The sequence below is a fragment of the Hemiscyllium ocellatum genome, chromosome 33 (assembly GCF_020745735.1).
Source record: "Hemiscyllium ocellatum isolate sHemOce1 chromosome 33, sHemOce1.pat.X.cur, whole genome shotgun sequence".
Taxonomy (NCBI): Eukaryota; Metazoa; Chordata; class Chondrichthyes; order Orectolobiformes; family Hemiscylliidae; genus Hemiscyllium; species Hemiscyllium ocellatum.
Window position 1 is genome coordinate 28,386,097 of NC_083433.1, and position 25,986 is coordinate 28,412,082.

The window sequence follows — 25,986 nt, forward strand, 5'->3', positions numbered from 1 at the left end:
TATCTGTACTACAGTGGGTAGGGAGTGATCAGTGTCCCTCTTACAATGGGATGGGAGTGATCAGTGTCTCTATTACATTGGGGAGGGCGTGATCAGTATCTCTGTTACAGAGGGAAGGGTGTGAGCAGAGTTGCTGTAACAGTGGGGAGGGAGTGAGCAGGAGTCTCTGTTGCAGAGGGGCAGGAGTGAGCAATGTCTCTCTTACAATGGGGAGGGAGTGATCAGTGTCTCTGTTACAGTAGTGAGGGTGTTATCAGTGTATCTTTTACTGTGCGGAGGGAGTGAGCAGTGTCTCTGTTACAGTGGGGAGTGATGATCAATGTCTCTGTTACAGTGCAGAGTGAGAGAGCTGTGTCTCTGTTACCCTAGAGAGGGATTGAGCAGGAGTCTCTGTTACAGAGGGGCAGGAGTGAGCAATGTCTCTCTTACAATGGGGAGGGAGTGATCAGTGTGTCTGTTACAGTGGGGAGTGATGATCAATGTCTCTGTTACAGTGGGAAGGGAGTGAGCAGTGTCTCTCTTGCAATGGGGAGGGAGTGTGTAGTGTCTCTGTTACAGTGGTAACATGTGAGCACTGTCTCTGTTACAGTGGGTAGGGAGTGAGCAGTGTCTCTGTTACAGTGCAGAGTGAGAGAGCTGTGTCTCTGTTACACTAGGGAGGGATTGAGCAGGAGTCTCTGTTACAGTGGGGCAGGAGTGAGCAGTGTCTCTCTTACAATGGGGAGGGAGTGATCAGTGTCTCTGTTACAGTAGTGAGGGTGTTATCAGTGTCTCTTTTACTGTGGGGAGGGCGTGAGCAGTGTTTCTGTTACAGTGAGGGGTGAGTGAGCAGTGTCTCTGTTACAGTGGGGAGTGAGTGATCATTGTCTCTGTCACAGTGGGGAGGGAGTGAGTAGTGTCTCTGTTACAGTTCAGAGTGAGAGAGCTGTGTCTTTGTTACACCAGGGAGGGATTGAGCAGGAGTCTCTGTTACAGTTTGGCAGGAGTGAGCAGTGTCTCTCTTACAATGGGGAGGGAGTGATCAGTGTCTCTGTTACAGTGGGGAGGGAGTGAGCAGCGTCTCTCTTACAATGGGGAGGGAGTGATCAATGTGTCTGTTACAGTGGGGAGGGAGTGAGCAGAGTTGCTGTAACAGTGGGGAGTGAGTGAGCAGGAGTCTCTGTTACAGAGGGGCAGGAGTGAGCAATGTCTCTCTTACAATGAGGAGGGAGTGCTCAGTGTCTCTGTTACAGTGGGGAGTGATGATCAATGTCTCTGTTACAGTACAGAGTGAGAAAGCTGTGTCTCTGTTACCCTAGAGAGGGATTGAGCAGGAGTCTCTGTTACAGAGGGGCAGGAGTGAGCAATGTCTCTCTTACAATGAGGAGGGAGTGATCAGTGTCTCTGTTAAAGTAGTGAGGGTGTTATCAGTGTATCATTTACTGTGGGGATGGAGTGAGCAGTATGTGTGTTACAGTGGGAAGGGAGTGAGCAGTGTCTCTGTTACAGTGGTGAGGGAGTGAGCAGTGTCTCTGTTACAGTGGGGAGGGAGTGAGCAGTGTCTCTGTTACAGTGTGATGGGTGTGAGCAGTGTCTCTGATACAGTGGGGAGGGAGAGAGCAGTATGTATGTTACAGTGGGAAGGGAGTGATCAGTGTCTCTCTTGCAATGGGGAGGGAGTGAGCAGTGTCTCTGTAACAATGGTGAGGGCGTGAGCAGTGTCACTGTTACAGTGGGGAGTGAGTGATCAACATCTCTGTTACAGTGGGGAGGGTATGAGCGGTGTCTCTATTACAATGGGAAGGGAGTGGTCAGTGTCTCTATTACATTGGGGAGGGTGTGATCAGTATCTCTGTTACAGTGGGAAGGGCGTGAGCAGAGTTGCTGTAACAGTCGGGAGGGAGTGAGGAGGAGTCTCTGTTACAGAGGGGCAGGAGTGAGCAATGTCTCTCTTACAATGTGGAGGGAATGCTCAGTGTCTCTGTTACAGTGGGGAGTGATGATCAATGTCTCTGTTACAGTGCAGAGTGAGAGAGCTGTGTCTCTGTTACCCTAGAGAGGGATTGAGCAGGAGTCTCTGTTACAGAGGGGCAGGAGTGAGCAATGTCTCTCTTACAATGAGGAGGGAATGCTCAGTGTGTCTGTTACAGTGGGGAGTGATGATCAATGTCTCTGTTACAGTGGGGAGGGAGTGAGCAATGTCTCTGTTACAGTGGGAAGGGCGTGAGCAGTATCTGTACTACAGTGGGTAGGGAGTGATCAGTGTCCCTCTTACAATGGGATGGGAGTGATCAGTGTCTCTATTACATTGGGGAGGGCGTGATCAGTATCTCTGTTACAGAGGGAAGGGTGTGAGCAGAGTTGCTGTAACAGTGGGGAGGGAGTGAGCAGGAGTCTCTGTTGCAGAGGGGCAGGAGTGAGCAATGTCTCTCTTACAATGGGGAGGGAGTGATCAGTGTCTCTGTTACAGTGGGGAGTGATGATCAATGTCTCTGTTAAAGTGCAGAGTGAGAGAGCTGTGTCTCTGTTACCCTAGAGAGGGATTGAGCAGGAGTCTCTGTTACAGAGGGGCAGGAGTGAGCAATGTCTCTCTTACAATGAGGAGGGAGTGCTCAGTGTGTCTGTTACAGTGGGGCGTGATGATCAATGTCTCTGTTATAGTGGTGCAGGAGTGAGCAGTGTCTCTCTTACAATGGGGAGGGAGTGATCAGTGTCTCTGTTACAGTGTGGAGGGCATGAGCAGAGTCTCACTCTGCACTGTAACAGAGACATTGATCACTCACTCCCCACTGTAACAGAGACATTGCTCACTCCCTCCCCACTGTAACAGAGACATTGATCAGAGCTGTGTCTCTGTTACCCTAGGGAGGTATTGAGCAGGAGTCTCTGTTACAGTGGGGCAGGAGTGAGCAGTGTCTCTCTTACAATGGGGAGGGAGTGAACAGTGTCTCTGTTACAGTGGGGAGTGATGATCAATGTCTCTGTTACAGTGGGAAGGGAGTGAGCAGTGTCTCTCTTGCAATGGGGAGGGAGTGTGTAGTGTCTCTGTTACAGTGGTAACATGTGAGCACTGTCTCTGTTACAGTGGGTAGGGAGTGAGCAGTGTCTCTGTTACAGTGCAGAGTGAGAGAGCTGTGTCTCTGTTACACTAGGGAGGGATTGAGCAGGAGTCTCTGTTACAGTGGGACAGGAGTGAGCAGTGTCTCTCTTACAATGGGGAGGGAGTGATCAGTGTCTCTGTTACAGTAGTGAGGGTGTTATCAGTGTCTCTTTTACTGTGGGGAGGGCGTGAGCAGTGTTTCTGTTACAGTGAGGGGTGAGTGAGCAGTGTCTCTGTTACAGTGGGGAGTGAGTGATCATTGTCTCTGTCACAGTGGGGAGTGAGTGAGTAGTGTCTCTGTTACAGTTCAGAGTGAGAGAGCTGTGTCTTTGTTACACCAGGGAGGGATTGAGCAGGAGTCTCTGTTACAGTTTGGCAGGAGTGAGCAGTGTCTCTCTTACAATGGGGAGGGAGTGATCAGTGTCTCTGTTACAGTGGGGAGGGAGTGAGCAGCGTCTCTCTTACAATGGGGAGGGAGTGATCAATGTGTCTGTTACAGTGGGGAGGGAGTGAGCAGCGTCTCTCTTACAATGGGGAGGGAGTGATCAATGTGTCTGTTACAGTGGGGAGGGAGTGAGCAGAGTTGCTGTAACAGTGGGGAGTGAGTGAGCAGGAGTCTCTGTTACAGAGGGGCAGGAGTGAGCAATGTCTCTCTTACAATGAGGAGGGAGTGCTCAGTGTCTCTGTTACAGTGGGGAGTGATGATCAATGTCTCTGTTACAGTGGGGAGGGAGGGAGCAATGTCTCTGTTACAGTGGGGAGTGAGTGATCAATGTCTCTGTTACAGTACAGAGTGAGAAAGCTGTGTCTCTGTTACCCTAGAGAGGGATTGAGCAGGAGTCTCTGTTACAGAGGGGCAGGAGTGAGCAATGTCTCTCTTACAATGAGCAGGGAGTGATCAGTGTCTCTGTTAAAGTAGTGAGGGTGTTATCAGTGTATCATTTACTGTGGGGAGGGAGTGAGCAGTATGTGTGTTACAGTGGGAAGGGAGTGAGCAGTGTCTCTGTTACAGTGGTGAGGGAGTGAGCAGTGTCTCTGTTACAGTGGGGAGGGAGTGAGCAGTGTCTCTGTTACAGTGTGATGGGTGTGAGCAGTGTCTCTGATAAAGTGGGGAGGGCGTGAGCAGTATGTATGTTACAGTGGGAAGGGAGTGATCAGTGTCTCTCTTGCAATGGGGAGGGAGTGAGCAGTGTCTCTGTAACAATGGTGAGGGCGTGAGCAGTGTCACTGTTACAGTGGGGAATGAGTGATCAACATCTCTGTTACAGTGGGGAGGGTATGAGCGGTGTCTCTATTACAATGGGAAGGGAGTGATCAGTGTCTCTATTACATTGGGGAGGGTGTGATCAGTATCTCTGTTACAGTGGGAAGGGCGTGAGCAGAGTTGCTGTAACAGTCAGGAGGGAGTGAGCAGGAGTCTCTGTTACAGAGGGGCAGGAGTGAGCAATGTCTCTCTTACAATGTGGAGGGAATGCTCAGTGTCTCTGTTACAGTGGGGAGTGAAGATCAATGTCTCTGTTACAGTGCAGAGTGAGAGAGCTGTGTCTCTGTTACCCTAGAGAGGGATTGAGCAGGAGTCTCTGTTACAGAGGGGCAGGAGTGAGCAATGTCTCTCTTACAATGAGGAGGGAATGCTCAGTGTGTCTGTTACAGTGGGGAGGGAGTGAGCAATGTCTCTGTTACAGTGGGGAGGGAGTGAGCAATGTCTCTGTTACAGTGGGAAGGGCGTGAGCAGTATCTGTACTACAGTGGGTAGGGAGTGATCAGTGTCCCTCTTACAATGGGATGGGAGTGATCAGTGTCTCTATTACATTGGGGAGGGCGTGATCAGTATCTCTGTTACAGAGGGAAGGGTGTGAGCAGAGTTGCTGTAACAGTGGGGAGGGAGTGAGCAGGAGTCTCTGTTGCAGAGGGGCAGGAGTGAGCAATGTCTCTCTTACAATGGGGAGGGAGTGATCAGTGTCTCTGTTACAGTAGTGAGGGTGTTATCAGTGTATCTTTTACTGTGGGGAGGGAGTGAGCAGTATGTGTGTTACAGTGGGGAGGGAGTGAGCAGTGTCTCTGTTACAGTGGGGAGTGATGATCAATGTCTCTGTTACAGTGCAGAGTGAGAGAGCTGTGTCTCTGTTACCCTAGAGAGGGATTGAGCAGGAGTCTCTGTTACAGAGGGGCAGGAGTGAGCAATGTCTCTCTTACAATGAGGAGGGAGTGCTCAGTGTGTCTGTTACAGTGGGGCGTGATGATCAATGTCTCTGTTATAGTGGTGCAGGAGTGAGCAGTGTCTCTCTTACAATGGGGAGGGAGTGATCAGTGTCTCTGTTACAGTGTGGAGGGCATGAGCAGAGTCTCACTCTGCACTGTAACAGAGACATTGATCACTCACTCCCCACTGTAACAGAGACATTGCTCACTCCCTCCCCACTGTAACAGAGACATTGATCAGAGCTGTGTCTCTGTTACCCTAGGGAGGTATTGAGCAGGAGTCTCTGTTACAGTGGGGCAGGAGTGAGCAGTGTCTCTCTTACAATGGGGAGGGAGTGATCAGTGTCTCTGTTACAGTGGGGAGTGATGATCAATGTCTCTGTTACAGTGGGAAGGGAGTGAGCAGTGTCTCTCTTGCAATGGGGAGGGAGTGTGTAGTGTCTCTGTTACAGTGGTAACATGTGAGCACTGTCTCTGTTACAGTGGGTAGGGAGTGAGCAGTGTCTCTGTTACAGTGGGGAGTGAGTGAGCAATGTCTCTGTTACAGTGCAGAGTGAGAGAGCTGTGTCTCTGTTACACTAGGGAGGGATTGAGCAGGAGTCTCTGTTACAGTGGGGCAGCAGTGAGCAGTGTCTCTCTTACAATGGGGAGGGAGTGATCAGTGTCTCTGTTACAGTGGGGATGGAGTCATCAATGTCTCTGTTACAGTGGGGAGGGAGTGAGCAATGTCTCTGTTACAGTGGGGAGTGAGTGAACAATGTCTCTGTTACAGTGCAGAGTGAGAGAGCTGTGACTCTGTTACACTAGGGAGGGATTGAGCATGAGTTTCTGTTACAGTGGGGCAGGAGTGAGCAGTGTCTCTCTTACAATGGGGAGAGAGTGAGCAGTGTCTCTGTTACAGTGGGGAGGGAGTGAGCAGTGTCTCTGTTTCAGTGGTGAGGGAGTGAGGAGTGTCTCTCTTACAGTGGGGAGTGTGTGAACAATGTCTCTGTTACAGTGGGGAGTGAGTGAGCAGTGTCTCTGTTACAGTGGGGAGTGTGTGAGCAGTGTCTCTGTTACAGTGGGGACGGAGTGAGCAGTGTCTCTGTTACAGTGGGGAGGGCCTGAGTATTATATGTGTTACAGTGGGGAGTGAGTGAGCAGAGTCTCTGTTACAGTGGGGAAGGCATGAACAATGTCTCTGTTACAGTGGGGTGGGTGTGAACAGTGTCTCTGTTACAGTGGGGAGGGAGTGATCTGTGTCTCTGTTACAGCGTGAAGGGAGTGATCAGTGCCTCTGTTACAATGGGTAGGGAATGACCAGTGTCTCTCTTCCATTGGGGAGGGAGTGAGCAGTGTCTCTGTTAAAGTGGGGATGGAGTGATCATTCTCTCTGCTACAGTGGGGAAGGAGTGCGAAGTGTCTCTGTTAAAGTGGGGATGGAGTAATCAGTGTCTCTGTGACAGTGGGGAGGGAATGATCACTGGCTGTGTTGCAATGGAGAGGGAGTGATCAATATCTCAGTTACAGTGGAGAGGGAGTGGTCAGTGTCTCTGGTACAGTGGGGAGGGAGTGATCAGTGTTTGTGTTACAGTGGGGAGGGAGAAATCAGTATCTCTGTGACAGTGGGGTGGGAATGAGCAAGGGTCTGTGTCATAGTGAGGAGGGAGTGATCAGTGTCTCTAATACAGTTGGGAGGGAGTGATCAGTGTCTGTGTTGCAGTCGGAAGGGCGTGAGCTGTGTCTCTGATAGATTGTGGAGGTAGTGAACAGTGTTTGTGTTACAGTGGGGAGGGAGTGATCAGTGTCTCTGTTACAGTGGGAGGGGAGTGAACAGTGTCTCTGTTACAGTGGGGAGGGAGTGATCAATGTCTCTGATACAGTGGGGAGGGACAGAGCAGTGTATCTCTTACAGTGGGGAGGGAGTGAGCAGTGTCTCTGTTACAGTGTGGAGGGAGTGAGCAGTGTCTCTGTTACAGTGGGAGGGGAGTGAACAGTGTCTCTGTTACAGTGGGGAGGGAGTGATCAATGTCTCTGATACAGTGGGGAGGGACAGAGCAGTGTATCTCTTACAGTGGGGAGGGAGTGAGCAGTGTCTCTGTTACAGTGTGGAGGGAGTGAGCAGTGTCTCTGTTACAGTGTGGAGGTAGTGAACAGTGTTTGTGTTACAGTGGGGAGGGAGTCAGCAGTGTCTCTGTTACAGTGGGGAGGGAGTAATCAGTATCTCTGTTACAGTGGGGTGGGAATGAGCAAGGGTCTGTGTCATAGTGAGGAGGGAGTGATCAGTGTCTCTAATACAGTTGGGAGGGAGTGACCAGTATCTCTGTTACCGTATGGAGGGAGTGATCACTGGCTGTGTTACCATGGGGAGGGAGTGATCAATGTGCCAATTACAGTGGGGAGGGAGCGATCTGTGTCTCTTTTACAGTGTGGAGGGTGTGGACCGTGTCTCTGTTACAGTGTGGAGCGAATGAGCACGAGCCTGTGTCACATTGGGGAGGGACTGATCAATGTCTCAGTTACAGTTGGGAGGGACTGATCAGTGTCTCTGTTACAGTGGGGAGGGACTGATCAGTGTCTGTGTTGCAGTCGGAAGTGCATGAGCAGTGTCCCTTTTACAGTGGGGAAGGAGTGATCAGTGTCTCTTTTACAGTGGGGAGGGAGTGATCAGTGTCTGTGTTGCAGTGGAAAGGGCGTGAGCAGTGTCTCTGATACAGTGGGGAGGTAGTGAACAGTGTCTCTGTTACAGTGGGGAGGTAGTGAACAGTGTCTCTGTTACAGTGTGGAGGGTATAAGCCGTGTCTCTGTTACAGTGTGGAGTGAATGGGCACGAGTCTGTGTCACATTGGCGAGGGACTGATCAATGTCTCAGTTACAGTTGGGAGGGACTGATCAATGTCTCTGTTACAGTGGGGAGGGACTGATCAATGTCTCTGTTACAGTGGGGTTGGAGTGATCGATGTCTCTCTTACAGTGGGGTTGGAGTGATCAGTGTCTCTGTTACTGTGGGGAGGGAGTGATCAATGTGTCAATTACAGTGGAGAGTGAGCGATCAGTGTCTCTTTTACAGTGTGGATGGTGTGAACCTTGTCTCTGTTGCAGTGTGGAGCGAATGAGCACGAGCCGGTGTCACATTGAGGAGGGACTGATCAATGTCTTAGTTACAGTTGGGAGGGACTGACCAGTGTCTCTGTTACAGTTTTGAGGGAGTGATCAGTGTCTCTGTTACAATGGGTAAGGAATGACCAGTGTCTTTCTTCCATTGGGGAGGGAGTGAGCAGTGTCTCTGTTAAAGTGGGGATGGAGTGATCATTCTCTCTGCTACAGTGGGGAGGGAGTGCGAAGTGTCTCCGTTAAAGTGGGGAGGGAGTAATCAGTGTCTCTGTGACAGTGGGGAGGGAGTGATCACTGGCTGTGTTACAATGGAGAGGGAGTGATCAATATCTCAGTTACAGTGGGGAGGGAGTGATCAGTGTCTCTGGTACAGTGGGGAGGGAGTGATCAGTGTTTGTGTTACAGTGGGGAGGGCGTGAGCTGTGTCTTTGTTGCAGTGGGGAGGAAGGAAGCAGTGTCTCTGTTACAGTGGAGAGTGAGTGAACAATGTCTCTGTTACAGTGGGGAGGGAGTGTGCAGTGTCTCTGTTACAGTGGAGAGTGAGTGAGCAGAGGTCTATGTTATAGTGGGGAGTGAGTGATCAGTCTCTCTGTTACACTTCGGAGGGAGTGAGCAGTGTCTCAGTTACAGTGGAGAGGGAGTGATCAGTGCCTCTGTTACAATGGGTAAGGAATGACCAGTGTCTCTCTCCAATTGGGGAGGGAGTGAGCAGTGTCTCTGTTAAAGTGGGGACGGAGTGATCATTTTCTCTTCTACAGTGGGGAGGGAGTGCGAAGTGTCTCCGTTAAAGTGGGGAGGGAGTAATCAGTGTCTCTGTGACAATGGGTGGGAGTGATCACTGGCTGTGTTACAATGGAGAGGGAGTGATCATTATCTCAGTTACAATGGAGAGGGAGTGATCAGTGTCTCTGGTACAGTGGGGAGGGAGTGATCAGTGTTTGTGTTACAGTGGGGAGTGAGTGATCAGTGTCTCTGTTACAGAGGGGAGGGCGTGAGCTATGTCTTTGTTGCAGTGGGGAGGAAGGAAGCAGTGTCTCTGTTACAGTGGTGAGGGATTGAGCAGTGTCTCTGTTACAGTGGTGAGGGATTGAGCAGTGTCTCTGTTACAGTGGAGAGGGAGTGAGCAGTGTCTCAGTTACAGTGGGGAGGGAGTGAGCAGTGTCTCAGTTACAGTTGGGAGGGAGTGACCAGTGTCTCTGTTACAGTATGGAGGGAGTGATCACTGGCTGTGTTACCATGGGGAGGGAGTGATCAATGTCTCTGTTACAATGTGGAGGGAGTGAGCAGTGTCTCTGTTACAGTAGTGAAGGAGTGAGCCATGCCTCTGTTATGGTGGGGAGGGAGTGAGCAGTGTCTCTGTTACATTGGGGAGGGTATGAGTCGTGTCTCTGTTACAGTGTTGAGGGAGTGATCAGTGTCTCTGTTACAATGGGTAAGGAATGACCAGTGTCTCTCTTCCATTGGGGAGGGAGTGAGCAGTGTCTCTGTTAAAGTGGGGATGGAGTGATCATTCTCTCTGCTACAGTGGGGAGGGAGTGTGAAGTGTCTCCGTTAAAGTGGGGAGGGAGTAATCAGTGTCTCTGTGACAGTGGGGAGGGAGTGATCACTGGCTGTGTTACAATGGAGAGGGAGTGATCAATATCTCAGTTACAGTGGGGATGGAGTGATCAGTGTCTCTGTTACAGTGGGGAGGGAGTGATCAGTGTCTCTCTTACAGTGGTGTGGGAGTGAGCAGAAGTCTACGTTATAGTGGGGAGTGAGTGATCAGTGTCTCTGATACAGTGGGGAGGGACTGAGTAGTGTCTGGTACAGTGTGGAGGCAGAGATCAGTGTCTGTGTTACAGTGATGAGGGTGTGAGCAGTGTCTCTGTTATGGTGGTGAGGGAGTGATCAGTGTTTGTGTTGCAGTGGGGAGGGAGTGACCAGTGTCTCTGTTACAATGTGGAGGGAGTGATCACTGGCTGTGTTACCATGGGGAGGGAGTGATCAATGTCTCTGTTACAATGTGGAGAGAGTGAGCAGTCTATCTGTTACAGTGGGGAAGGAGTGAGCCATGTCTCTGTTACGGTGGGGAGGGAGTGATCAGTGTCTCTGTTAAAGTGGGGAGGGAGTGATCAGTGTCCCTGTTTCACTGTGAAGGGAGTGAGCAGTGTCTCTGTTACAGCATGGAGGGAGTGATCATTGGCTGTGTTACTGTGGGGAGGGAGTGATCACTGTCTGTGTTACAGTGGGGAGGATGCGAGCAGTGTCTGTTACAGTGGGGACTGAGTGAGCTTTGTCTCTGTTACAGTGGGGAGGGAGTGATCAGTGTCTCTGTTACAGTGCGGAAGGAGTGAGCAGTGTCTCTGTTACAGTGTGGGGAGAGTGAAGAGTGTCTCTGTTACAGTGTGGAGGGAATGAGCAAGTGTCTGTGTCATAGTGAGGAGGGAGTGATCAGTGTCTCTAATACAGTGGGAAGGGAGTGAACAGTGTCTCTGTTGCAGTGTGGAAGGAGTGAGCAGTGTCTCTGTTACTGTGTGGAGGGAGTGAGCAGTGTCTCTGTTACAGTGGGGAGGGTGTCTACAGTCAGCCCTGCCTCAGCTGAGGGCCACACTCTCTCAGAATTGCAAAGGACCCACTCTGTACTACATCCTCTGGAGAATTCATACTTCTCAACAAACTGTATTTTAGCTCAATCTCAAACATCAAACACTGTAAGTACAACAAACTTTTATTTCCCCACCTCCATAACCAGTGCTCCTCAAACATTCCAGAAGATTCCCCCGGCCTCTGCAACTATTTGGACTCCATTGGCTGATGCAGCTGCCTCCCCCACAGATTGTGATGTCACTTCTATCCCCATCATGGCCGCTCCCACAACCACTTCCGCCCCTCACAATTCCTCATGCATCACTCGTGACATCATTTCTGCCCCTCACATTGCTGATGCCACACGCTCAATGACTTCCGCCACCCCTACTGCTGTGTCTGCCACCACGTCTGCCCCCACCAGCGCCATTCACCTGCATTCTGCTGACACGCCCCCCACAGACCCCACTGTCACTGTTCCCACCCCCCTGAACCCTGAGGGCACACTACCCCTGCTCATGACTCCACCCCCATTCCCCCTGTCACCACATCCACTCCAGTTACTAGCTCCGCCCCTACTCGCAGCTCCACACCCACACCAGATCCCAGCTCCCAGCCCTGCCGAATTTCCCTCCAGACCTTCCCCTCACTGAGGATGAACGATCAGTCCTCAGCAAAGGACTCACCTTCATCCCCCTCTGTCTACGCATCAATGAATTTAATACACGCCGTGACGTCGAACAAATCTTCCGTCGCCTCCGCCTCCGAGCTTACTTTCACAATCAGGACTCCCGCCCACCTTCCGAGGACCCCTTCACCCACCTCCAACACACTGCATCCACCTGGACACCCCGTGCTGGCCTATTACCTGCCCTCCATCTCTTAATTTCCAACTGCTGCGGGGACATTAACCGCCTCAACCTGTCTACCCCCTCCCCCACTCCAACCTCTCACCCTCACAACGCGCAGCCCTCCAATCCCTCTGCTCCAATCCCAACCTCACCATTAAGCCAGCGGATAAAGGGGGTGCAGTGGTAGTCTGGCGCACTGACCTCTACACCGCTGAAGCCAAACGCCAACTCAAGGACACCTCTTCCTACTGCCCCCTTAACCATGACCCCACGCCCCATCACCAAACCATCATCTCCCAGACCATACAGAACCTCATCACCTCAAGAGATCTCCCACCCACAGCTTCCAACCTCATAGTCCAGGAAACCCACACTGCCTGGTTCCAACTCCTTCCCAAGATCCACAAGCCTGACCACCCTGGCCGACCCATTGTCTCAGCATGCTCCTGCCCCACTGAACTCATCTCTACCTACCTCGACACTGTCCTATCCCCCCTAGTCCAGGAACTCCCCACATACGTTCGAGACACCATCCACGCCCTCCACCTCCTCCAGGACTTCCGTTTCCCCGGTCCCCAATGCCTCATCTTCACCATGGATATCCAATCTACACCTCCATCCGCCATGACCTGGGCCTCCAAGCCCTCCATTTTTTCCTCTCCAGACATCTCCAACAGTACCCTTCCACCGACACTCTCATTCATTTGGCCGAACTGGTCCTCACCCTTAACAATTTCTCCTGTGAATCCTCCCACTTCCTCCAGACTAAAGGGGTAGCCCTGGGCACATGTATGGGCCCCAGCAATGCCTGTCTCTTTGTTGGCTACGTAGAACAGTTGATCTTCCGTAATTACACCAGCACCACTCCCCACCTCTTCCTCCGCTACATTGATGACTGCATCGGCGCCACCTCGTGCTCCCGCGAGGAGGCTGAGAAATTCATCAACTTTACCAGCACATTCCACCCTGACCTTAAATTTACCCGGACCATCTCTGACACCTCCCTCCCCTTCCTGGACCTCTCCATCTCCATCAATGATGACCAACGTGACACTGACATTTTTTACAAACCCACCGACTCCCACAGCTACCTGGATTACACCTCTTCCCACCCTACCTCTTGCAAAAATGCCATCCCGTATTCCCAATTCCTCCACCTCCGCTGTATCTGCTCCCAGGAGGACCAGTTCCACCACAGAACACACCAGATGGCCTCCTTCTTTAGAGACCGCAATTTCCCTTCCCACGTGGTTAAAGATGCCCTGCAACACATCTCATCCACATCCCGCACCTCCGCCCTCAGACCCCACCCCTCCAACCGTAACAAGGACAGAATGCCCCTGGTGCTCACCTTCCACCCTACAAACCTTCGCATAAACCAAATCATCCGCCGACATTTCCGCCACCTCCAAACAGACCCCACCACCAGGGATATATTTCCCTCCCCACCCCTTTCCGCCTTCCACAAAGACCGTTCCCTCCGTGACTACTTGGTCAGGTCCACGCCCCCCGACAACCCACCCTCCCATCCTGGCACCTTCCCTAGCCACCACAGGAACTGTAAAACCTGTGCCCACACCTCCTCCCTCACCTCTATCCAAGGCCCTAAAGGAGCTTTCCACATCCATCAAAGTCTTACCTGCACATCCACTAATATCATTTATTGTATCCGTTGCTCCCGATACGGTCTCCTCTACATTGGGGAGACTGGGCGCCTCCTAGCAGAGCGCTTTAGGGAACATCTCCGAGACACCCACACCAATCAACCACACCGCCCTGTGGCCCAACATTTCAACTCCCCCTCCCACTCTGCTGAGGATATGGAGGTCCTGGGCCTCCTTCACTGCCGCTCCCTCACCACCAGATGTCTGGAGGAAGAATGCCTCATCTTCCGCCTTGGAACACTTCAACCCCAGGGCATCAATGTGGACTTCAACAGTTTCCTCATTTCCCCTTCCCCCACCTCACCCTAGTTCCAAACTTCCAGCTCAGCACTGTCCCCATGACTTGTCCTACCTGCCTATCTTCTTTTCCACCTATCCACTCCACCCTCTCCTCCCTGACCTATCACCTTCATCCCCTCCCCCACTCACCCATTGTACTCTATGCTACTTTCTCCCCACCCCCACCCTCCTCTAGCTTATCTCTCCATGCTTCCAGCTCACTGCCTTTCTTCCTGATGAAGGGCTTTTGCCCGAAACGTCGATTTCGCTGCTCCTTGGATGCTGCCTGAACTGCTGTGCTCTTCCAGCACCATTAATCCAGAAGGGTGTGATCAGCGTCTCTGTTACAGTGGGGAGTGAGTGATCAATGTCTCTGTTACAGTGGGGAGGGAGTGATCAGTGTCTCTGTTACAGTGGGGAGGGTGTGACATGTGTCTCATTTAAAGTGGGGAGGGAGTGAACAGGATTCTCTGTTACAGTGGGGAGGGAGTGATCAATGTCTCTGTTACAGTGGGGAGGGAGTGAGCAGTGTCTTTGTTACAGTGGGGAGGGAGTGATCAGTGTCTCTGTTACAGTGGGGAGGGGGTGATCCAGATTCTCTGTTACAGTGGGGAGGGGGTGATCCAGATTCTCTGTTACAGTGGGGAGGGAGTGAGCAGTGTCTCTGTTACAGTGGGGAGGGAGTGAGCAGCGTCTCTGTTACAGTGGGGAGGGGGTGATCCAGATTCTCTGTTACAGTGGGGAGGGAGTGAGCAGTGTCTCTGTTACAGTGGGGAGGGGGTGAGCAGTGTCTCTGTTACAGTGGGGAGGGGGTGATCCAGATTCTCTGTTACAGTGGGGAGGGGGTGATCCAGATTCTCTGTTACAGTGGGGAGGGAGTGAGCAGTGTCTCTGTTACAGTGGAGAGGGAGTGAGCAGTGTCTCTGTTACAGTGGGGAGGGGGTGATCCAGATTCTCTGTTACAGTGGGGAGGGGGTGATCCGGATTCTCTGTTACAGTGGGGAGGGGGTGATCTGAATTCTCTGTTACAGTGGGGAGGGGGTGATCTGAATTCTCTGTTACAGTGGTGGGCTGCTCAGCAGAGGGAGCGTCTGTATAATCATCCTTCCACCCGAATCATTAACATTGATTTCTCCTCATTGGTGCTCCCAGATTTGCTGAGCTTTTTCCAGTGATCTGGAATTTTGTCTCTGCTGAGCTGAGTTGGTCATCATGTCCTGCAGGTGGGTTTCATTGAAAAATGAAAATCTGACAAGGATGAAATTCTGAGCAGCTTTTGTGTCCCTTGGATGTGTTTTGGATCAAATCCAACTTCAGGATGGAATTATAGCAGTGAGTTTAATAACAGGCTTTATATGTATCTCCAGTTTTATTTCACTTGTTATATGGCAGGCTGCTTTCTTTGTGGTGAGGTTGCTGAGGGAGATTTCAGATTGTGGGTTACAGTGTGCGAGCCCAGGCTGCGAGTTGGAACATGAACGTTGCATATCTGCTGTCTTGACTCAGGCCCATCACTGCCAAGACTGGCATGCTTCGAGCTCTCAGCAGTGTCAAACAGAGCTGAATAATTTGTTTCGATAATTTGATTTCTTTGTTTCATGAGTTTCGCTGATTTGCTGATGACTCTGATGTCAATCAGTGAAGTGGTAAAGTGGGTGGTACAGACAGATCGACACCTCCCCAGGTTCAGCAGCTCCAGATCTGTGTCCTCCAAACAGAAGTGGCACGGTGGCACAGTGGTTAGCACTGCTGCCTCACAGCGCCAGAGACCCGAGTTCAATTCCCACCTCAGGCGACTGACTGTGTGGAGTTTGCACGTTCTCCCCGTGTCTGCGTGGGTTTCCTCCGGGTGCTCCGGTTTCCTCCCACAGTCACAAAGATGTGCGGGCCAGATGAATTGGCCATGCTAAATTGCCGTAGTGTTAGGTAAGGGGTAAATGTAGGGGTATGGGTGGGTTGTGCTTCGGCGGGTTGGTGTGGACTTGGTGGGCCGAAGGGCCTGTTTCCACACTGTAAGTAGTCTTAAAAAAAAGTGCACAAAAATGGACTCAGGAAGCTCCAGCTCACACAGTGACATCAGGATGCCGAACATCGATATTAAATAGCATGTCTGTCAGTGACCGATGAGAGTGAAACAGATTATCTGCCTGACAGCACATTCCATTGCGAAATTAGAAAACACCGAGAAATCTGCCTGCAGGCGCCTGTGTTTCTCAGACTGCTTTCACATTCTGATGCTTTGGAGATGCCGGTGTTGGACTGGGGTGTACAAAGTTAAAAATCACACAACACCAGGTTATAGTCCAACAGGTTTAATTGGAAGCACACTAGCTTTCGGAGCAACGCTCTTTCATCAGGAAGACCAACTTGGTGTTGTGTGATTTTTAACTTCACATTCTCAGGATCTCAGATTAGATTACTTACAGTGTGGAAACAGGCCCTTCAGCCCAATAAGTCCACACCAACCCACCCCCCCATACGGGTAATTTAGCACGGCCAATTCACCTAACCTGCAGGTTTTTGGATTGTGGGAGGAAACCCACTCAGACACGGGGAGAATGTGCAAACTCCACACAGACAGTTGCCTGAGGCGGGAATTGAACCCAGGTCTCTGGCGCTGTGAGGCAGCAGTGCTAACCACTGTGCCACCGTGCCACTCACTGAAAAAAGTCCTTTTGAAGTTCTCTCACAGTTGAAATGCAGGAAGTACTGTCGTCCATTTGCACCTTGCAAGCTTTAGAAAGCAGCAATGAGATATATATCCAATTTATCAGTTTCATTCTGGGTGAGGGATAGCCACTTCCCAGGCCACTGGACAGAATTCCTGAATTATTCTGCTGCAAAATAGTGTCCGGGTCACTGAGCAATCAGACAGCAGCACACGTTCACAGGGTCTCTGAAAGACAACAGACCTAACTAAACAGTTCTTCCTCATCATGGCCCTCATAGAGTCATACAGCATGGAAACAGACCCTTCAGTCTAACTCAACATGCTAACCAGGTTTCCTAAACTAAACTCATCCCATTTGCCTGCATCGGTCTGTATCCCTCTAAACCTTTCCACTTACTGTGCATTTCCAAATGACTTTTAAATGTTGCAATGTACCTGTATCACCTACTTCCTCTGGCAGTTCATTCCACATACACACCACCCTCTACATGGAAAAGCGTCCCTCAGGTCCCTTTTAAATCTTGCCCCTCTCACCTTAAAACTGCACCCTCCAGGTTTGAATTCCCCTACCCTATGAAAAAGGCATTTGCTATTCACCTTATCTCTGCCCCTCATGATCTTATCAACCTCTATAAGCTCACCCCTCAACCTCCCACACTTCAGGGAAAAAAGTCTCAACCTATCCAGCCTCTCCTTATAGCTCAAACCCTCTAGTCCTGTAACATCCTTGTGAATCTATTCTAAAGGAGAAAGTGAGGACTGCAGATGCTGGAGATCAGAGCTGAAAATGTGTTGCTGGAAAAGCGCAGCAGGTGAGGCAGCATCCAAGGAGCAGGAGAATCGACGTTTCGGGCATGAGCCCTTCTTTAGGAATGGGAAATAAGGCAGGGCAGGTGACTGAGATGTCAGTGGGGGAACACTTTGGGGCCAGCAACAATCATTCTATTAGTTTTACGACAGTGATGGAAAAGGATAGACCTGTTCGAAAAGTTGAAGTTCTAAATTAGAAATTAGAGAAAGGCGAATTTTGACAGTATTCGGCAAGAACTTTCAAAAGCTGACTGGGGGCAGATGTTCACAGGTAAAGGTTCGGCTGGAAAATGGGAAGCCTTCAGAAATGAGATAATGAGGATCCAGAGAAAGTATATTCCTGTCAGGGTGAAAGGAAAGGCTGGTAGGTATAGGGAATGCTGGATGAATAAAGAAATTGAAGTTTTGGTTAAGACAAAGAAGGAGGCATATGCCTGGTATGGATGGGATAGATTGAGTGAATCCTGAGAAGAGTATAAAGGCAGTAGGAATATATATAAGAGGGAAATCAGGCGGGCAAAAAGGGGACATGAAATAGCCTTGGCAAATAGGGTTAAGGAGAATCCAAAGGGTTTTTACAAATACATTAAGGACAAAAGGGTAACTAGGGAGAGAATAAGGCCCCTCAAAGATCGGCAAGGCGGCCTTTGTGTAGAGCTGCAGGGGATGGGGGAGATTCTAAACAAGTATTTTGCATTAGTATTTACTGTGGAAAAGGACATGGAAGATATAGAATGTGGGGAAATAGATGGTGACATCTTGAAAAATGTCCATATTACAGAGGAGGGAGTGCTGGATGTCTTGAAATGCATAAAAGGTGATAAATCCCCAGGACCTGATCAGGTGTACCTGAGAACTCTGTGGGAAGCTAGAGAAGTAATTGCTGGGCCTCTTGCTGAGATATTTGTATCATCGATAGTCACAGGTGAGGTGCCGGAAGACTGGAGGTTGGCTAACGTGGTGCCACTGTTTAAGAAGGACTGTAAGGACAGGCCAGGAAACTATAGACCGGTGAGCCTGAAGTCGGTGGTAGGCAAGTTGTTGGAGGGAATCCTGAGGGACAGGATTTACACATATTGGGAAAGGCAGGGACTGGTTAGAGATAGTCAACATGGCTTTGTGAGTGGGAATTCATGTCTCACAAACTTGATTGAGTTTTTTTGATGAAGTAACAAAGAGGATTAATGAGGGCAGAGCAGTGGACGTGATCTATATGGACTTCAGTAAGGCGTTCGACAAGGTTCCCCATGGGAGACTGATTAGCAAGGTTAGATCTCATGGAATATTTGGACAACTAGCCATTTGGATACAGAACTGGCTCAAAGGTAGAAGACAGAGGGTGGTGGTGGAGGGTTGTTTTTCAGACTGGAGGCCTGCGACCTGTGGAGTGCCACAAGGAACGCTGCTGGGTCCACTACTTTCCATCATTTATATAAATGATTTGGATATGACCTTAAGAGGTACAGTTAGTAAGTTTGCAGATGACACCAAAATTGGAGGTGTAGTGCACGGCGAAGAAGGTTACCTCAGATTACAACAGGATCTGGACCAGATGGGCCAATGGGCTGAGAAGTGATAGATGGAGTTTAATTCAGATAAATGCGAGATACTGCATTTTGGAAAAGTAAATCTTAGCAGGACATATACACTTCATAGTGAGGTCCTAGGGAGTGTTGCTGAACAAAGAGATCTTGGAGTGCAGGTTCATAGCTCCTTGAAAGTGGAGTCACATAGGATAGTGAAGAAGGCATTTGGTATGCTTTCCTTTATTGGTCAAAGTATTGAGTACAGGGGTTGGAAGGTCGTGTTGCGGCTGTACAGGACATTGGTTAGGCCACTGTTAGAATATTGTGTGCAATTCTGGTCTCCTTCCTATCAGAAGGATTTTGTGTAACTTGAAAGGGTTCAGAAAAGATTTACAAGGATATTGCCAGTGTTGGACAAATTGAGCTACAGGGAGAGGCTCAACAGGCTGGGGCTACTTCCCTGGAGCATCATAGGCTGGGGGTAACCTTATAGAGGTTTATAAAATCATGAGGGACATGGATATGATAAATAGACAAGATCTTTTCCCTGGTGTAGTGGAGTCCAGACCTAGAGGGCATAGGTTTAGGGTGAGAGGGGAAAGATTTTAAAGAGACCTAAGGAGCAACATTTTTCACACAGAGGGTGGTACGGGTATGGAATGAGCTGCCAGAGGATGTGATGGAGGCTGGTACAATTGCAACATTTAAGAGGCATCTGGATGGGTATATGAATAGGAAGGGTTTGGAGGGATATCGGCTGGGTGCTGGCAGGTGGCACTAGATTGGGTTGGGATATCTGGTCGGCATGGACAGGTTGGACCGAAGGGTCTGTTTCCGTGCTGTACATCCCTATGATGCTATGACTATGCGATCAGAAACATAAAGCAAGACCCTTCATCTGAATTGAAGCCTTATCCTTGCTGCAGAATAGGAATTGGCCAATTGGAGGTTCAGCAGGAGATGGGAGGATTTTGTCAAAGGGATCCAATGAGTAACCATAAGATTCAAATCTTCTTATGACCTGAGAAAAGCTACAACATTGAGCAGCTCACAAAATATCAACTCAGCACAACTAGGAATCCATATACATCAGGTGGAGAATGTCAGTTCAGGGTAAGGTAGTTGGGTCAAGTTGATGGTCATTGGATCAAGCTGGTTGTAGTTAGATCAGATTGGTGAGGGTTGGGTGAGGTTGGTAGGAATTGTTTGAGGTTGATGGGAGTTGGGTGTGGTTGGTGGGAGATGTCAGCTTGGTGGGATTTGAGTCAGGTTGATGGGGTTTGGGTCAAGTTGATGGGAGTTGGGTCAGATTGGAAAGAGTTGGGTGAGGTTGGTGGGGGTTAGATGAGGTTGGTGGGAGTTGGGTGAGGTTGGTGGGAAATGTCAGTTGATGGGAGTTGGGCTAGACTGGTGGGAGTTGGGTCAGGTTGGTGGGGGCTGGGTGAGGTTGGTGGGGGTTGGGTGAGGTAAATGGGAATTTGGTGAGGTTGGTTGAAGTTGGGTCAGGTTGGTGGGAGTTGGGTCAGGTTGGTGGGGGTTAGGTCAGATTGGTGGGGATTGGGTGAGGTTGGTGGGGGTTGGGTCAGGTTGGTGTGTGTTGAGTCAGGTTGGTGGGGTTTGGGTGAGGTTGGTGGGGATTGGGTGAGGTTGGTGGGGATTGGGTGAGGTTGGTGGGAGTTAGGTCAGGCTGTGGGGGTTGGATCAGGCTGGTGGGGGCTGTGTCAGGTTGTGGGGGTTGGGTCAGGCTGGTGGGGGCTGTGTCAGGCTGTGGGGGTTGGGTCAGGCTGGTGGGGGTTGGGTCAGACTGTGGGGGTTGGGTCAGGCTGGTGGGGGCTGTGTCAGGCTGTGGGGGTTGGGTCAGACTGTGGGGGTTGGGTCAGGTTGGTGGGGGTTGGGTCAGGCTGTGGGGGTTGGGTCAGACTGTGGGGGTTGGGTCAGACTGTGGCGGTTGGGTCAGGTTGTGGGGGTTGGGTCAGGCTGTGGGGGTTGGGTCAGACTGTGGGGGTTGGGTCAGACTGTGGTGGTTGGATCAGGCTGTGGGGGTTGGGTCAGACTGTGGGGGTTGGATCAGGCTGTGAGGGTTGGGTCAGGCTGTGAGGGTTGGGTCAGGCTGTGGGGGTTGGTCAGGCTGGTGGGGGCTGGGTCAGGCTGTGGGGGTTGGATCAGACTGTGGGGGGTTGGGTCATACTGTGGGGATTGGGTCAGACTGTGGGGGTTGGATCAGGCTGTGGGGGTTGGGTCAGGCTGTGGTGGTTGGAACAGGCTGTGGGGGTTGGGTTAGACTGTGGGGGTTGGGTCAGGTTGGTGGGGGTTGGGTCAGACTGTAGGGGTTGGGTCAGGCTGTGGTGGTTGGATCAGGCTGTGGGGGTTGGGTTAGACTGTGGGGGTTGGGTCAGGTTGGTGGGGGTTGGGTCAGGTTGGTGGGGGTTGGGTCAGGCTGTGGGTGTTGGGTCAGACTGTGGGGTTTGGGTCAGGTTGGTGGGGGTTGGGTCAGTCTGTGGGTGTTGGGTCAGACTGTGGGGGTTGGGTCAGGTTGGTGGGGGTCGGGTCAGGTTGGTGGGGGTCGGGTCAGGCTGTGGGGGTCGGGTCAGGCTGTGGGGGTTGAGTCAGGCTGTGGGGGTTGGATTTGGCTGTGGGGGTTGGGTCAGACTGGGGGGGTTGGGTCAGGCTGTGGGGGTTGGATTTGGCTGTGGGGTTGGGTCAGGCTGTGGGGGTTGGGTCAGACTGTGGGGATTGGGTCAGACTGTGGGGGTTGGGTCAGACTGGGGGGATTGGGTCAGGCTGTGGGGGTTGGATTTGGCTGTGGGGTTGGGTCAGGCTGTGGGGGTTGGGTCAGGCTGTGGGGTTGGATTTGGCTGTGGGGTTGGGTCAGGCTGTGGGGGTTGGGTCAGGCTGTGGGTTGTCAGGTTGGAGAATACTGATTGTAAGAGCGGTAGTCGATCTCGTGGGATTAAGTTGGGGGAATCAGGACCTGGGCTGGATGTCAGGCTGCTGGGATTGAGTCTGGGCAATGTCAGATAGTGAGGGTGGTAGTGTTGGTCATGTGGGGGGTTAGCAGTTATTGAGCCCACTCAACGATAGAGTGCTGATCCTGGCAGTGTCACGGGTCTAGACCAGAGGCAGTAGGAGCTGGGGCTTCAGGTTAATAGTAACCCAGAATTTCCTGTCCTTTGTGTCTAATTCTGGGCACTGGATTTTAGGAAGGATATGAAAGTATTGAACAAGAGTGTGATTCATGAGAAAGTTTCCAAGAATGAGGAATTTCATTTCCATGGACATTTTGGAGAAGCTCAGGCTTTTCTCCTTGTCCAAAATCCCGGAGGATGGTGTGCAGAATGGATGGGAGAACTGTTCCTCTTGGCAGGAGAGCTGCGATACAGTGGGCACTGATTTAAAGTGAGAAGAGGAAAAGCCTTTAATGCAGTCAGTGGTTAGGATCACAGAATCATTACAGCACAGCAGCAGGCCATTCGGCCCACTGTGCTTGCCCCAGTTTGATCACCTAATGCCAATCTCCAGCCTTTTCCACTGATCCCTGCACATTTCAAATCATCTTTTGGATGTCCCAATTGAACATACCCACACCACTTTTCCAGGTAATGTATTCCACATCCTAACAACTTGTTGTGTGAAAAAAAATCACATCAGCCTTGCTTCATTTGCATATCACTTTAAATTTATGCCCCTCTCATTCTCGTGTCTTTTGAGAGTGGGAATAGCTCCTCCCTATTTATTCCCTTCCAGCTTGCTTTTGATTTTGCAAAGCTCCATCCAATCTCCTCTCAGCCTTCCTCTTTCCAAGGAAAACTGTCCTAATTCTTCAATCGATCCTGGAGTTTCTCATGCCTACAGCCATGCTTGAAAATCACTCCTGCATTCTCCCCAATGCGTTCCCATTTCTCCTTTAATGGCATGCGCACAACTCTATTGGGAGAAAGTGAGGGAGTACAGATGCTGGAGATCAGAGTCAGTAAAGCACAGCACGTCAGGCAGCATCCGAGGAGCAGGAGAGTCAATGTTTCAAGCCTAAGCCTCACAACGCTACACAGTACTCCAGCTGAGGTATAACATGCCTCCTATGAAGGGCTCAGTTTGTTGGATGGCCACTTTGAGATGCAAACTGATGCCAACAGTGAGTTCAATTCCCACACTGGCTGAGGTTACCATGAAAGGGTGCCTTTGTTAAAAAAGAGTAGAACACCTAATGAGGTGTTTTTTGATTAGATTAGATTCCCTCCAGTATGGAAACAGGCCCTTCAGCCCAACAAGTGGGCGGCACGGTGGCACAGTGGTTAGCACTGCTGCCTCACAGTGCCAGAGACCCGGGTTCAATTCCCGCCTCAGGCGACTGACTGTGTGGAGTTTGTACGTTCTCCCCATGTCTGCGTGGGTTTCCTCCGGGTGCTCCGGTTTCCTCCCACAGTCCAAAAATGTGCGGGTCAGGTGAATTGGCCATGCTAAATTGCCCATAGTGTTAGGTAAGGGGTAAATGTAGGGGTCTGGGTGGGTTGCGCTTCGGCGGGTCGGTGTGGACTTGTTGGGCCGAAGGGCCTGTTTCCATACTGTAAGTAATCTAATCTAAAAAAAGTCTGCACCAACCCTCAGTATCAGTGTTTGCGAAGGATAAGAATGCTGACAGACTCTCAGTGGAAGCAGAGATGGTGGAGGTAGTGGATGAAGTAAAAATTGATAGATGGGGAGGCCTGGAGTGACGGGCTACGTGTGGTATGGATACGTTAGCTGCCTGCCAATGTGATGGTGTAGAGATAATCTTATTAACGACAGGCCAGTCAGTATAATATCAGCAGAGGTAAAGTTCTAAAAGTAATAATCAGGGAAGAAAATTAATAGGTACTTGGAAAAGTTTGAATTAATTAAGAAAGGCAGATCATGCTTAACAAAACTTAACTGAATGGAGTAACAGGGAAGTTGATGAAGGGAATGCTGGACCTGGTCAAATGTATCCCAGGGCATCATGGGTATCATCTGCAGAATCCACTGCAGCAACCTACCACAGTTTCTTTAACTGCAATTTCCAAATTTACATCAAAGATCCAGGGCAGCAGATGGATGGGATCGAGTCACACACCTTTCTGATTTGGCTCTATATTGCCATTCCTCCACTGTCTTATTACCTAACAGCAGTGTGGGCAATCCTACCCCACACAGACAGTGTCAGTTCAGGAAAGTGGCATATCCCCATCTTCTCAAGGACCTTGCTCTCCTTTCCACTGCTCCTATGAATAATAAAGACGTTCTGAGGCGTTAGTCAGTTGTAAACAAATTGCGCAGAACATGACTCATTGCCAGTGTGAGGTGGGTAATACCTCTTGGCCACTCTCCAAGAATAAGTAATTAAAAGGCTGGCTGCGGTATCAAAACAGACAGCCACCAGATTACAAAGAAGGTAAACAGAGAGGCGAAATGTGAGATAGAAGTCCAAGTGCATCTGTCAATAAGGCAAAGCTCCAGGGAAAGAGACAACAGATCATGAAAGGGAGAAAATGGCAGGTGGACAACAAAGGCTGGAGATCGAAGTTAATGTTGAGCAGGAAGCTGGGTTATTGTTCCCAGGCTTGGTGTTTGACCTAAGTTAGTGAGAGATTTTGTACAATAGGCAATAGCAGTTATGTGACTGATATCACAGAGAGCAGAAACAAATGTAAAAGATAGTACAGATCCTGGTTAACGAGAGGGATGAAAGATGTTAGATACAACAGATAACACAAACTACGACACGAGAAACAGTCACACTTATATTAAGAACAAAAAGGATGATCAGGTAGAATTTGGGCTGTAAACAGAACAAATTGTCCATCAACATATGAAAATTTTGATGAGTTGATTAACCAGTTTGTGTCAATATTTTATAGAGAACAGAAAGGTCAGGAACAACCATGGAAATTAATGGTAAGTCAGGGGAGGCTTTCATCAGCATTAGTATAACCAAATGGCAGACTTTTAAAGGAAGTAGATGAGAACATTGTGAATATCCCCACCACTGTTCTTACCCAAAGCCAAGAGCTCGTCTTCACATAGCATATAAATTGGCCCCTTTAAGTAACTGCGCATGTGTGGCCTTGCAAAGAAACTTAAAGGATCTATACGTAAATCACCTGCTCACTCCAAAAGAAAAATGATTAGAGGGTGTGTTGGCCCGAACTATAATCTTCTAAAGCTCTTTCAATTCAATAACTGTTCCTTTAGATTTGAAAATCATGCATGCTACTCCACTATTTAAGAAAGGTGAGACAGGGAAACCAGAGAATTATAGACCAGTTAATCTAGCATCTGTCGTACGGAAATTTACTAGTGTCTATAATTAAGAATAGACTGACTGAACACCTTGACATTTTTTGGCTGATCAGGCTGAACCAAAATAGATTTGTAAAGGATAAGTCATACCTGATTGATTGTTTTGAAGAGACGTGGGAAACCTGTATGCCATCACAGTATATGGGGTTTTTTAAAGGCAAGGCTTTTAATAATGAGATGCTCTACTAAACGTTGAAGTTCATGGCACTGAGGTTTAATTATTGATCTGATTCAGAAATTGGCTAGGCAACAGGAGACAGAGAGTCGGGATACAGAATAGGCACTTGAATTGGTCAGATCAGACCAAGGCATCCCACAAGATTGGTGTTTGTGGATGAAATATTCACCACCTATTTTTATGATCTCAGCGGATGTTATTTCCAGACAAGTCAGATACCAGACTGAAACTTGGCTGGGTAAATCATATTTTGTTTTGTTTTGGTTTAATGAGGTGGTCTTTTACTGAAACATGGAACACAATGTGGCAGATTCTGTCTGAACAGTAAAACAGAAGTTTATTAAAAATAAGAAATAAAGATAATATAGATTAAATCAAGCTATTGGCTTACATCATAAATTCCAATCTTTTGAAATGAACATTAGAAGTATCATCCCATTAATTTCCAATTTTAAAATTTTATAATTTTCAATTAGGCCAATTTAAATGTTTTTAATTCTGGAATTACAGGTTTAATGATGATCATGGAACCACTTTTGTTTATCGCTAAATCCTGTGTAGTTTCCTAATGTCTTGTACAGAAAATGTCTGCCATCCTTAGCTAATCTGGTCTCCACACGACCCCAGAGCCACAGCAATGTGGTTGACTCTTAATTGCCCTCTGAAATGCCCTAGCAAACCACTCAGTTGTATCAAATGACTAAACAGCCTCAAAGGAATGAAATGGATGGAGCATCTGACATTGAACTA